Below are 10,960 nucleotides of genomic sequence, written 5' to 3' on the forward strand. Positions count from 1 at the left end.
TAAATCCAAATGAAAAATAAAGAAATTGTCATGTTTAGTAACGTGTCACTTGCGTCGTGGTTCTAATTTCCTAAAACTTCATCATCCATACAATAAAAGGACCTGGTTCGCCCTCCACCAATTAGTGGTACTCTTGGCATGAGTCGGCATCGGAAAATGAAGGGGATTATGTCCTTTCTAATAGTTATGTACACAAACTAATTGATTAGTATGACTAATGCTTAAGAAAAGGACATTCAGAAAAGAACATGACTCATCACCAACAAGAAAGCTATCACATAAGTCTCAATCGATTTTGTTTTGTGCTTCCTAGCCCATAAGAGTTGAAGTTACTTGCTAATACTCGTTTTTAAATAGGTTCATCTGAACCTCTACCACGTAAAACTTCAATCTTGATAAGAACTCCTACCAAGCTTTGTATTCGCTTAAAATGCACACATCAATATAATACGCTTAGTGTAATGCTAACGCATATGAGATGAAAAAAATTGAATCGATTTACATAATAATTTATAATTTGTAAGTTAGTGTGCAAGAAACAAGGTAACTTGCAATTTCACCCTTTACCTCTTGGGTCTTTTAACTCTGCGAGTTTTGCTGACTTACAACTTAAATCTCTAACTTGTTTTAGAGAGTCAATAGAACAACTTACGGTCTTTAGAGTTAGGACATCTGACTCTAAAAAACAACTTAAGATGATTAATATGCGATCAGACTTTTACATACTCATGTTGTCCACAGTTGGATTGTTATGTTCAATTCCACATCATAACATTACAATACATATACATAAGGAATTGATATTTGTATCTACATATCTATAAACAATTTTGAATCTAGCACATACAATATCCCAACAACACTCATACTACTTGGGTTCTAGTTATTTTGAGGATGATTAGGTCTCATTCATTGGAAAACTTTAGGCGAACTTCCATTGAGAATACCATCACACAAATTTTGAGTTTAATGTTTTGGTTTAGTTATTGAGTCATGACAACTCATGATACCAATATATGAACCCATCTTCATATAGACTCATTGTATATCGTTCACAACTAAACTATCACCCCTTCTAGTAATAAAACACAAAAGCTCAATTTACATCCAACATATTTAGACTCGTGAAGTTAGCTCAATTTTTATTACGGAACAACTAGTCTATTCGGCATAAAACAAAACAATTTGTAGAAAATACTATTTGCCATTATGAGAAACATTGAAGATGTATACTCATTTAAAAACAATGCATAATCACCTAAGATTTTCTACATGAAGTCCCCACTACAAGAATCTTGATTTCAACAGTTAACAAAAATCCAACGAATATAACTTTTATTATTTTAACGAGTTATGCAAATTTTGATTTTTGTAAGACTAATTCCTCTAATTTCAACTAGTCATGGGCTCATGGCAACTTCTGAATGGTTAAGTGATGAACTAATAAGAGGTCTGAACCATTAAGTGCTGAACCAGTAAGATGTCTAAACCATTAAAAGCCAATATAATGCTTAACCGTTTAGAGACAAATGTTTGACCAATTCAGATTAGAGGTCTTAACCATTCAGACTCAGTATAATGCTTAACCATTCAGAGACAAATGTTTGAACAATTCAGATATCTGCTCGTGAAACAAACAGTCTGAACCATTAAGTTATGATTCAGATTAAAAAAATCATATTTTTAACATATTTTCGAGTCGATGGCCGACCAACACTTAGAAGATTTGTACACCAAATTAATTATTGTCCTTCGTTTTAAAGACATTTCCACATCAAAATGAAAGTTTTTTTAAAAAAAAACACTAGTCGCTGAACTAACCAATAATTCACAGCTTTGACTTTCTGTAAGCTAAACAAGATCATCATTGCTTTTCAACTAATTTTTATATGCACAATTTTACTAGGAATTTTGTTAAACACATTAGAAAAATCCATTTATAAGTAAAAATCCATATAAAAAACCTCATTTTGCACAAGGGTGCTACTTTCTACACCCCCTCTATCTACTTTTTTCACCCCCCTCCTCTCACATACTTACAGGTGGGGCCTGCGTGGGACCGACAGTTTTCCTCTCACAAGGGGGGGTATAATCAGGAAGAGGGGGGTGTGTATAGAATTAGCCTTGCACAAAACGTACTCTTGGTTTAAAATGAACCATTTTCAAGAAAAATCTATGACATAAAATTACAATTTTGACATGCAAGTACAAAATTAAACCCTTGATGCATGTTAGAAACATTTAGTACATCATCATAAATTCCACCAATAGCATAGCAAAGGTAAGGTAGAGTCTGAGGAGGGTAGAAGTAGACAACATTACCTCTACCCCATAGGAATAGAGAGGTTGCTTCCAGTGAGACTCTCGGCTCGATTGCAGTTTTGTATCAAGTCTTGGACCTAAGACACATAACACTCAAACAATCGGGACAGAGACTGATTGGTGCATGTACCCCTGTGTCTTTCAGCTATCAACGTCACCACATGATGCATGATTAACCATTCGTCGTTTTAACGTTATTTCACGAAAGTAGTAAAATAACGTTAAAGTTGGTACCATTTCACTTTTGTCCCCCGGGCGCCCACACATATATACATTATATGTGCACACCGCAAGCGGGACAATTAAAAACATCTAATACAGTGAATCTAAGCTGCAAGATGCCACATTTTGGTACAAGAATCGATTTTACTTGAGTGACAAACCACTTATAACTCAAGCATATAGAATTAGATGGAGAAGTTACCAATTATACAAAATGTATGATTCTTCACATCTAGAACTAGAATATGTTAGGAACAAAATAGAGTCCAACCCTAAGCCTGCATTTCTTGTAACATCTCAATATCTTTTTGTTCAACCCTAAGTCTCCAATTCTTGTAACACATCGATATCCTAATTTTCTCTCTTTAAATTTTCTCTACTTTGTTTCTCCATGATATCTAGAACGAATTTTGCTTCTCGTTTGCATGTTGATCTCAGTCAAACATATCATAATTCTAGAAACTGTCTTTGATTAGTTGGTAAAACAAGCCACCAACTTTCATACTTTAGTTAACTTTAGCACAACATTTGACCTTTGTTGACTGTATAATAACTTGACAACTTAAAACTTACCACTAATGATGTGAGGGATGAGGCTAAGGCAACGGTGGTTGGGTTGAGTCAACATGTGAAGCAAGCTAGGCTACAAGGTGTGCTTACCAAGGTGCATCAAAGGAGATGCTAGTTAATCGTATAACGCAACAAGGGGGGTGGGGTGGGGGTGATTGGTATAGCATCGAGAGGGGGAAGAAACGAGCTAGGGTTTTGAATGGGTGAACAAATGGATCTAGAATAGAGATCGTCGCTCACTACTTTGAGGGGCCGTTTGGTTCGTGGAATTCATAAGAATTGGAATTAGAAATTTCCATCTAAAAATGTGTTTGGTTGACTAACAAAGGAATTAAAATTGGAATATATTCCAATCAATTCACTCAATCAATGGATTTTAATTTTTAACATTCGGTCACTTTTTTTTTGAACGGCCAACAAAACTTTTATTCAAAAACCGCTAACAAGATGCTAGCACGCAAAGTCTGAGTACAACAACCGAAGTAAAAAACAACCCGACAAAATGACAAAACGACAAAACCAACCCGAACGTACTATCCCATCTTACTTATGTTAAATCTACCCCAAGATTCCCACGTCATGTCCGACATCTTCCCCCGATTTGTAATCCACAGGTAACTCATAATCTTGATCTCCTCAAAAACATTCTGAACCACAACCGCCTTTTGATTATGAATGAGATCGTTTCTCGCTTTCCATAAGCTCCAAAAGGTTGTTAACACAACCCCATAAAACGCCTTATTTGCCCGAAGATTAGTTATTGCTGTCTTGTAATAATTTAAAAGATCCCGCACATGGAAAGCAAAAAAGATTCGGAACCCGACACCACGCAAAAACCACCTGCCAAACCTCCATAGAAACCGGGCAACCCGTGAACAAATGATCAACCGACTCCATGTTTGTATCACAAATGCGTCAGTAAGGTGTTTCGACATGAATATTCCTCCGAGATAATGCATCAGCAGTCGGAAGTCGATCTAGAAACGCACGCCAAGCCACTATACCCACTTTCCTTGGGACTCAATTACACCACTCGTAAGACGCCTCCGGTATAACACAAGTTGCCTCAATGATAAGTTTCTTTACCGAGCTGACTTCAAAGCATCCAGAACCAATAAACTTAGCAGTCCACGAATCTGCACCATAAGTAGTGGAAACAGCCGAAAGAAGTAGCAGCATCTCAGCATACTCGACCTGCTCCACATCGCTAAAAACTGACATCCTCCACTCCCACTTTAGCTGTGTACCCTGCAGCGAAGACTGGACCCTATCCGAAACCAAGCAAGACTTGTTTTTCTCCAAATTAAACAGCAGAGGATACATATTCTGCAGTGTATCATCGGCTATCCACCAGTCTAACCAGAAAATAATACCCGTTCCACTCCTAAGGTTCGCTTTTATCAACTTATGCGGCTCCATATTGAAATTAGGCAATAACCTCGGGACACTAGCGATTTGTTTCCATGTCCGACCTAAAGATAGTTTAACCGGTATACAGTTCCATCCCCTACCACTACCATGGATAGACCACACTACCTTTCGCCAAAGAGTGTTTTGGTTTGTTTTAAACCGCCACCACCATTTGGATAAAAGGCTCAAGTTCGCATCTCTAAGTGCACCCAACCCGACACCTCCATATTTAACCGGTGAAACTACTTTATCCGAGGCCAACCAACTCAATTTGTCAACGTCTTCCGTCCCTCCCAAAAAAAAGTTCCAGCGAATCCTCTCAAGACTATCAATTACTTGCAAAGGAGCCCGGAACAACGAGAAAAAAGTAAAGCGGGAGCGAGCTCAATACCGACTTAAGTAAGGTGATCCGACCACCATAGGATAAGCACTTAGATTTCCAAGACGACAATCTTTTCTTCATCTTTTCTATAACCGGGTCCCAACTTTTCACCAAATTCATATTCGTCGCTATTGGCACTCCAAGGTGAGTAAATGGGAACCGACCATATGAAAAGTGTATAGCCGTAGCCAAATTCATAATCTCATTCTCCTCTACTCCAACCCCATAGACACAACTCTTGTTAGAACTAATTCTCAAACCCGAAATCAAATAAAAACCCCTTAAGAGATGTAACACCCCGTGTTTTCGAATGTCAAAGTCAAAGTCAAAGTCCAAGTCAATTTTGACTTTCTTTGACAATAATTAGTCGATTTTATGTTTTATTTGTATTATGTGGAGTAAGTGTTGTAATCAAGAAAGAATCGAAGTAATAGAATGTTTGATCAACGCGAACCGACTTACGACTGTGATTAGTAGGAAGTAACAATGCGATAAAGTTAATCAATCAATAATCAAGCTAATCAAATCATCAATCGAACTCGAATCTCGAACTATGCGAATTTGGTGATATATTACTTGTGTGTGTGCCTTACGTGTTACCTGTGCGTGCTTATTTTATGTTTTGTGTGGTTATCAATCGAATCAATCGAAACTCGAACCGAAACCCGAATCTCAAATCGAATGCAATCAAAATCGAATGCAATCAAAATCGAATTACAACGAATGGTAATGTAAGGATAGGGTGAAATATAGATGATTATATGTTAGATATAGTAGTTGGGACTGAAAGTAATTTGAATAGGAAACTCTATCGTATTCGTATCATCTTCAATCGAAATCGAAATATCAAAAATCGTCGCACCGAACACTCGAACCAGGCTGTTGATCGATCAGGCTGTCAGCCGATCGAACAGCCCAGCCGATCGGACAGACTGTCCGATCGAGCAGGCTGTCCGATCGGGATGCCAGCCGATCGGCCAGCCCTTTCCTCTTTTGGAGCCTATAAATAGGGACGTCATTGACATTCTTTCCACTTTTGGAAACTCTCTGACCGACCAGCTCGTGCTCCTCACCTTTTCTCAGATTTATTCTGATTCCGGTAAGTTTTCATCCTAAATCTTGTACTTTCTTGATCAAAACATGCTCCTACACCTTTCTATCTTTCAAATCTTGATTTCTAACCGTGAAATCACCAAGATCTAAGCATTCTTGGGTGATGTCATCATGGTGTTCTTCAAGAACATATTGTTTTGGCTTCAATCCACCATGAATAGCTTGGATCTAACCGATTTCCACACAAACAAGCTAAAATCTATCAAAGATCTAAACATTTACATGAAGTGAAGGATTGAAAGAAGGAATCCCAACTTTCTTTCAACTCTTTTACACTCAATGCCTTCAAACCGGTAGAAACGGAGCTTGAGTCAACTCACCAAAACATTCTAGGGGATGAGTGGTTCAAGATTCGGATTCTATCCATGAGGTTCACCAACTTCGGGTTAAATGTTAAACCGCCGTTACGAACCGTTCACTGGCCGGATTTGGGTGATTCCTGTCCGAGCCGGGGAAACAAGTAAGAACGAAGGTTCCATGGCTCAACTCGTTGTCAAACTACCTTAACATAACGTCAAATAATCAGAACAGCCAAGTGTTAGACGAACAGGCCGACCAGGTCAGGATGCTGGCCGAACGGTTAGGCTGTTCGAACGAACAGCCCAACCGATCGGACATGCCAGCCGATCGACCAGGCCAGCCGATCGGCTAGCATATGGCCCCACACTTTGACAACTTCATGAAGTATAGTATTGAACGAGATGATGTTAGATCGAACAACCGTAAGTCAACATTACTCCTCGGATCATGAGATACTATGCTTCAACACTTAATCGATTTTCAATTCGTTGGACGTATAGGAATGCCACCCGATCGAGCATGCTGTTCGATCGAGTATGCTGTTCGATTGAGTGACATCCTACTGAGGACTACTACTGAAGTTCCTAACCGATCGGTTAAACCGACCGATCGAACAGACCGTTCGATCGATCGACCTGAAAGGTAAGTGATACGCGCAAAATGCAACATATAAATTATATCAAATATGGCATAAAACTAACGCTTTTTTAGTACTAATGTTGGAAAAAGTGTGTTTTTGTCTTCCTTTTGTATTTTTAGGATTAAATGAGCTCAAATTAACAAAAGAAGCAAAAAAGACAGCAAAATCTAACATAAATACAAGGAAAGGGACAAAAGTGGATTGCCCGACCCCTCGACAGCATCCGCCCAAGCAAAACAAAGAAAGCAGAAGACTGAACACGCCCCGTGCTCAGCGAGCACGGGGCCGTGCCCAAGAAGCAGCAGAAAAGACAAACTAATAGAAGCTTCTATCGCCCACCACGGGGCCGTGCCCAGCGGACACGGGGGCGTGGTCAGAGTACTGCAGGCGCATTTATTGTAATTGCGAATTACAATTAATGAAGAAAGAGAGTGTCAGACGGCCACGGGGCCGTGCCCAGGCTTCTGTTCAGCCTATAAATAGGAGTGCTTGGAGCCATTTCAACTCATCCCTTGGCACACCACCTCTCTCACATTTCACCCACCACCCACCACCACCATAACACCATCATCCACCACCACCATCCATTGTCCATCATACAGTGTATGAGTCGTCTCGGGATCCAAGATTGATCGTAAGAGTTCTTGACAATCAAGGGCCATGTTTGCCTAAGTCTCTTACATCACTCGGTGAAGACAAGTGTCTAGTGTAATACTTTTTATTTTTAATCTTTTGCACTTTTTATTTGGTTTTGTATTAATGACTTTAATAACTAGTTTCTTATGTTGAAGGTGATTCTTCCTTATCGTTTGTCCGTGGTGTCTTGACATTATTTTACTGTCTATATAAAATAAAAGATTTTCACCATTCATATCTCCACGGTCTATATGGAGGTATGTTAGCTACCTGGTCGGGGGTTAAGGGAACGGTTTGGTAAGAGTCTTGCCCTTGTTCAGCGTTTAGAGGTCCTGCAAGGGACCTGGGTCAAATTTAGTAGGATCTCCTTCAATACCCAAAGGTATTGGATGGCGGGGACCCAAACTCTTTGACCCCCTCATAAGTAAACTACTATTAATACTATAACCCGGCTATTTAGGACTGTATCCCTGCTGACTCAGACTACTTAGTCGAGGGTAACGTCACCTTCAAAAGAGGGGCCTACCATAATTTGCATTAATAACTTAATTAATTATCTTTCAATAATCTGACCCTTTAGGATTGTCTCCTTGCTGACTCAAACTACTGGGTTGAGGGTAACGTCACCTTCAAAAGAGGGGCCTACTACAATAACTAAGATAATCTCTTAAACAAGTGCAAAAGTGCGAAAATAATCAAAGGTTACACTATACACGAGTCGGATCCAAGTGATTCATCTTGTCTATCTGTTTTTATTTTTATTTTTATTTTTCAGCATTTAGTTAGTTTTATTTTCTTAGTTTTAAAAATCTTTTCTAACATTTTGATTTGATTAGACGTTGAGGATAAACCGGTACTAAAAGCTCTTGTGTCCTTGGACGACCTCGGTATCTTACCAACACTATACTACGTCCACGATGGGTGCACATGCCCATATGCGTGTGTAGTGTTAGTAAATATCGTGTTTTATAAAGTTAAAACTTGGCTAAAAAGTGTAAAAAGGGCTTAAAATATACACCTAAAACATATACACACTTGCACGCATCAAGTTTTTGGCGCCGTTGCCGGGGACACAAGGATTTTAAGAAAGCTTAAAATCGACGGACTAATCAGTTTTTCAAAACCTTTTTTAAAACGCGCGCACATTTTTCTGCATTTTAGTTTAGTTTGCATTTACAGTAGCCTGAACACGGGGCCGTGTTCACTGAACACGCCCCCGTGCTGCATATTTTTAGTTAGATACCCAGATACAGAGTCTGAACACGGGGCCATGCTCACTGAACACGCCCCCGTGCTCAACGAGACCAGTAACTTTAATTAAAACGCCCAGATACAGACCCTGAACACGGGGCCGTGTTCACCAGACACAGGGTCGTGTCCAGCCTCTGTTTCCGTCTTTGTTTCTGTTTTCTGGTCCCGAGACTCAGTTGTGGTCTGCTGAGTGATTCTTATGGATCAATACTCAGGAGGTTACAACTATACCTATGAGGAGGATGGTTATATGAGAGAATATTGCACTAATTGTGGTAACCCGCACTCGGTACAATGTTGTAACTTATTTCAACCATCCACTTTATACAACTATTATGAGGAGCCCAGGTACGAGCCATCAACTTTATACACACCCTATGAAGACCAAAGGTATGAACCTATCCCCTCATACTCATATTTTGATGAACCAAGGTATGAACCTTCATACTCATACTTTGAAGAGTCAAGATATGAGCCACCACCTTCATATACTTATTATGAGGAACCATGGCGTGAACAACCCACCTCATATGAGTACTATGAAGAAAAAAATTTCGACCCTTATCCATCATATGCTTACAATGAAGGACAATGGTGTGGACCATCTACTTCATATGGGTACTATGAGGAACCAAGGATCGAACAACCGGATTCAAGCTTTGAGGATCCCGATCCTTACTCTATCACCGACATAGCCGATAGGATAATAGAAAACCTTAAATTTATCAAAAGATGCATAAAAGAATCTCGCGCAAGGGAAGAGGAGTCCCGCGTGAGAAAAGAAGAAACGATAATTGAGGAATTAAAAATGGAAGAGCAAACAAGTGAAAAACCAACACATGAGTTAAACAACGAAAAGGTGAGACCGATAACGTTAAAACTCAAAGAGAGTCTAATTTTGAAGAAATTAATCTCTTGTCACCTTCTTTCAAAAATCACTGTTTAGTACCAACTCATGCTAAGTTTTTAAAAGAGTTAAACACTAACACTAAAATTAAAGAAATGGTAAGTGTTAAGTTAACCAATGATCAAACTTCGCTAATAAAAGAAGATCCTTTTGAAATTAACATTACACCGGTTCCATGTTTTTTTCAAAATTCATTTATTAGTAATGTCACTATTGATAAAGATCTTTGTGTTAACATAATGCCTAATTACATTTTCGAAAAATTAAGTATTAGTGATTTTGCTCCACTTCAAATACCCATTTTTCTATCTAATCGGAAAGTAATAAAATCAATTGGTGTAGTGGAGGATGTCCTGGTTCAAACAAATCAAATGGTAATCCCAACCGACTTTGTCATCCTCGATGACGCTCCTCTAGTGTTGGGACGACCTTTTGTAAAAACTCATGAAGCTTTGAAAAACTGGAAGTTTAATAATCTACCTCTTCAGTTAGGGGCATTCAAAAGGAGCATAGATCTTGAGCGTTCAATGAAATATCCTTTTGGCAATAATGACCCCCTAATTGAAGATGAAGATGAACCACCCGATACAAGTGAAAAAGTTGACCACTTTGTTGAAGAAGAGGTTGCCATAGAATAAACCTTTAAAGTTCTTGATCTAGATGAGCCACGTAATAAGGAGTCTCCTAAAGACCCACCCATTGAGCTCAAGGAACTTCCGAAAGGTTTGGAATATGCTTTTCTAGACAAAGATGGAAAATTACCTGTAATTATTTCGTCTAAATTAAGTAGTGTAGAAAAAGAAAAATTAATTAATCTTCTTAAAAAACACAAAAATGCGATCGCTTGGAAGCTTGTAGATATTAAAGGAATAAGTCCTTCCATGTGCACGCACAAAATTTTAATGAATGATGACTACAAAACAGTAATACAACCACAACGTAGAGTAAATCCTAATGTGCAAGAAGTGGTTAAAAATGAGGTCATCAAACTACTTGACGCCAGACTAATTTATCCTATCTCCGATAGTCCATGGGTAAGTCCCGTCCAAGTAGTCCCAAAGAAAGGAGGTATGACGGTAATAACTAATGAAAAGGATGAATTAATACCAATGAGAACCGTCACAGGATGGAGAGTTTGTATAGATTACAGACGATTAAATGAAGCAACAAGGAAAGACCACTTTCCTTTGCCCTTCATTGATAAAAT

The sequence above is a fragment of the Helianthus annuus genome, chromosome 15 (genome assembly GCF_002127325.2).
Source record: "Helianthus annuus cultivar XRQ/B chromosome 15, HanXRQr2.0-SUNRISE, whole genome shotgun sequence".
Lineage (NCBI taxonomy): Eukaryota > Viridiplantae > Streptophyta > Magnoliopsida > Asterales > Asteraceae > Helianthus > Helianthus annuus.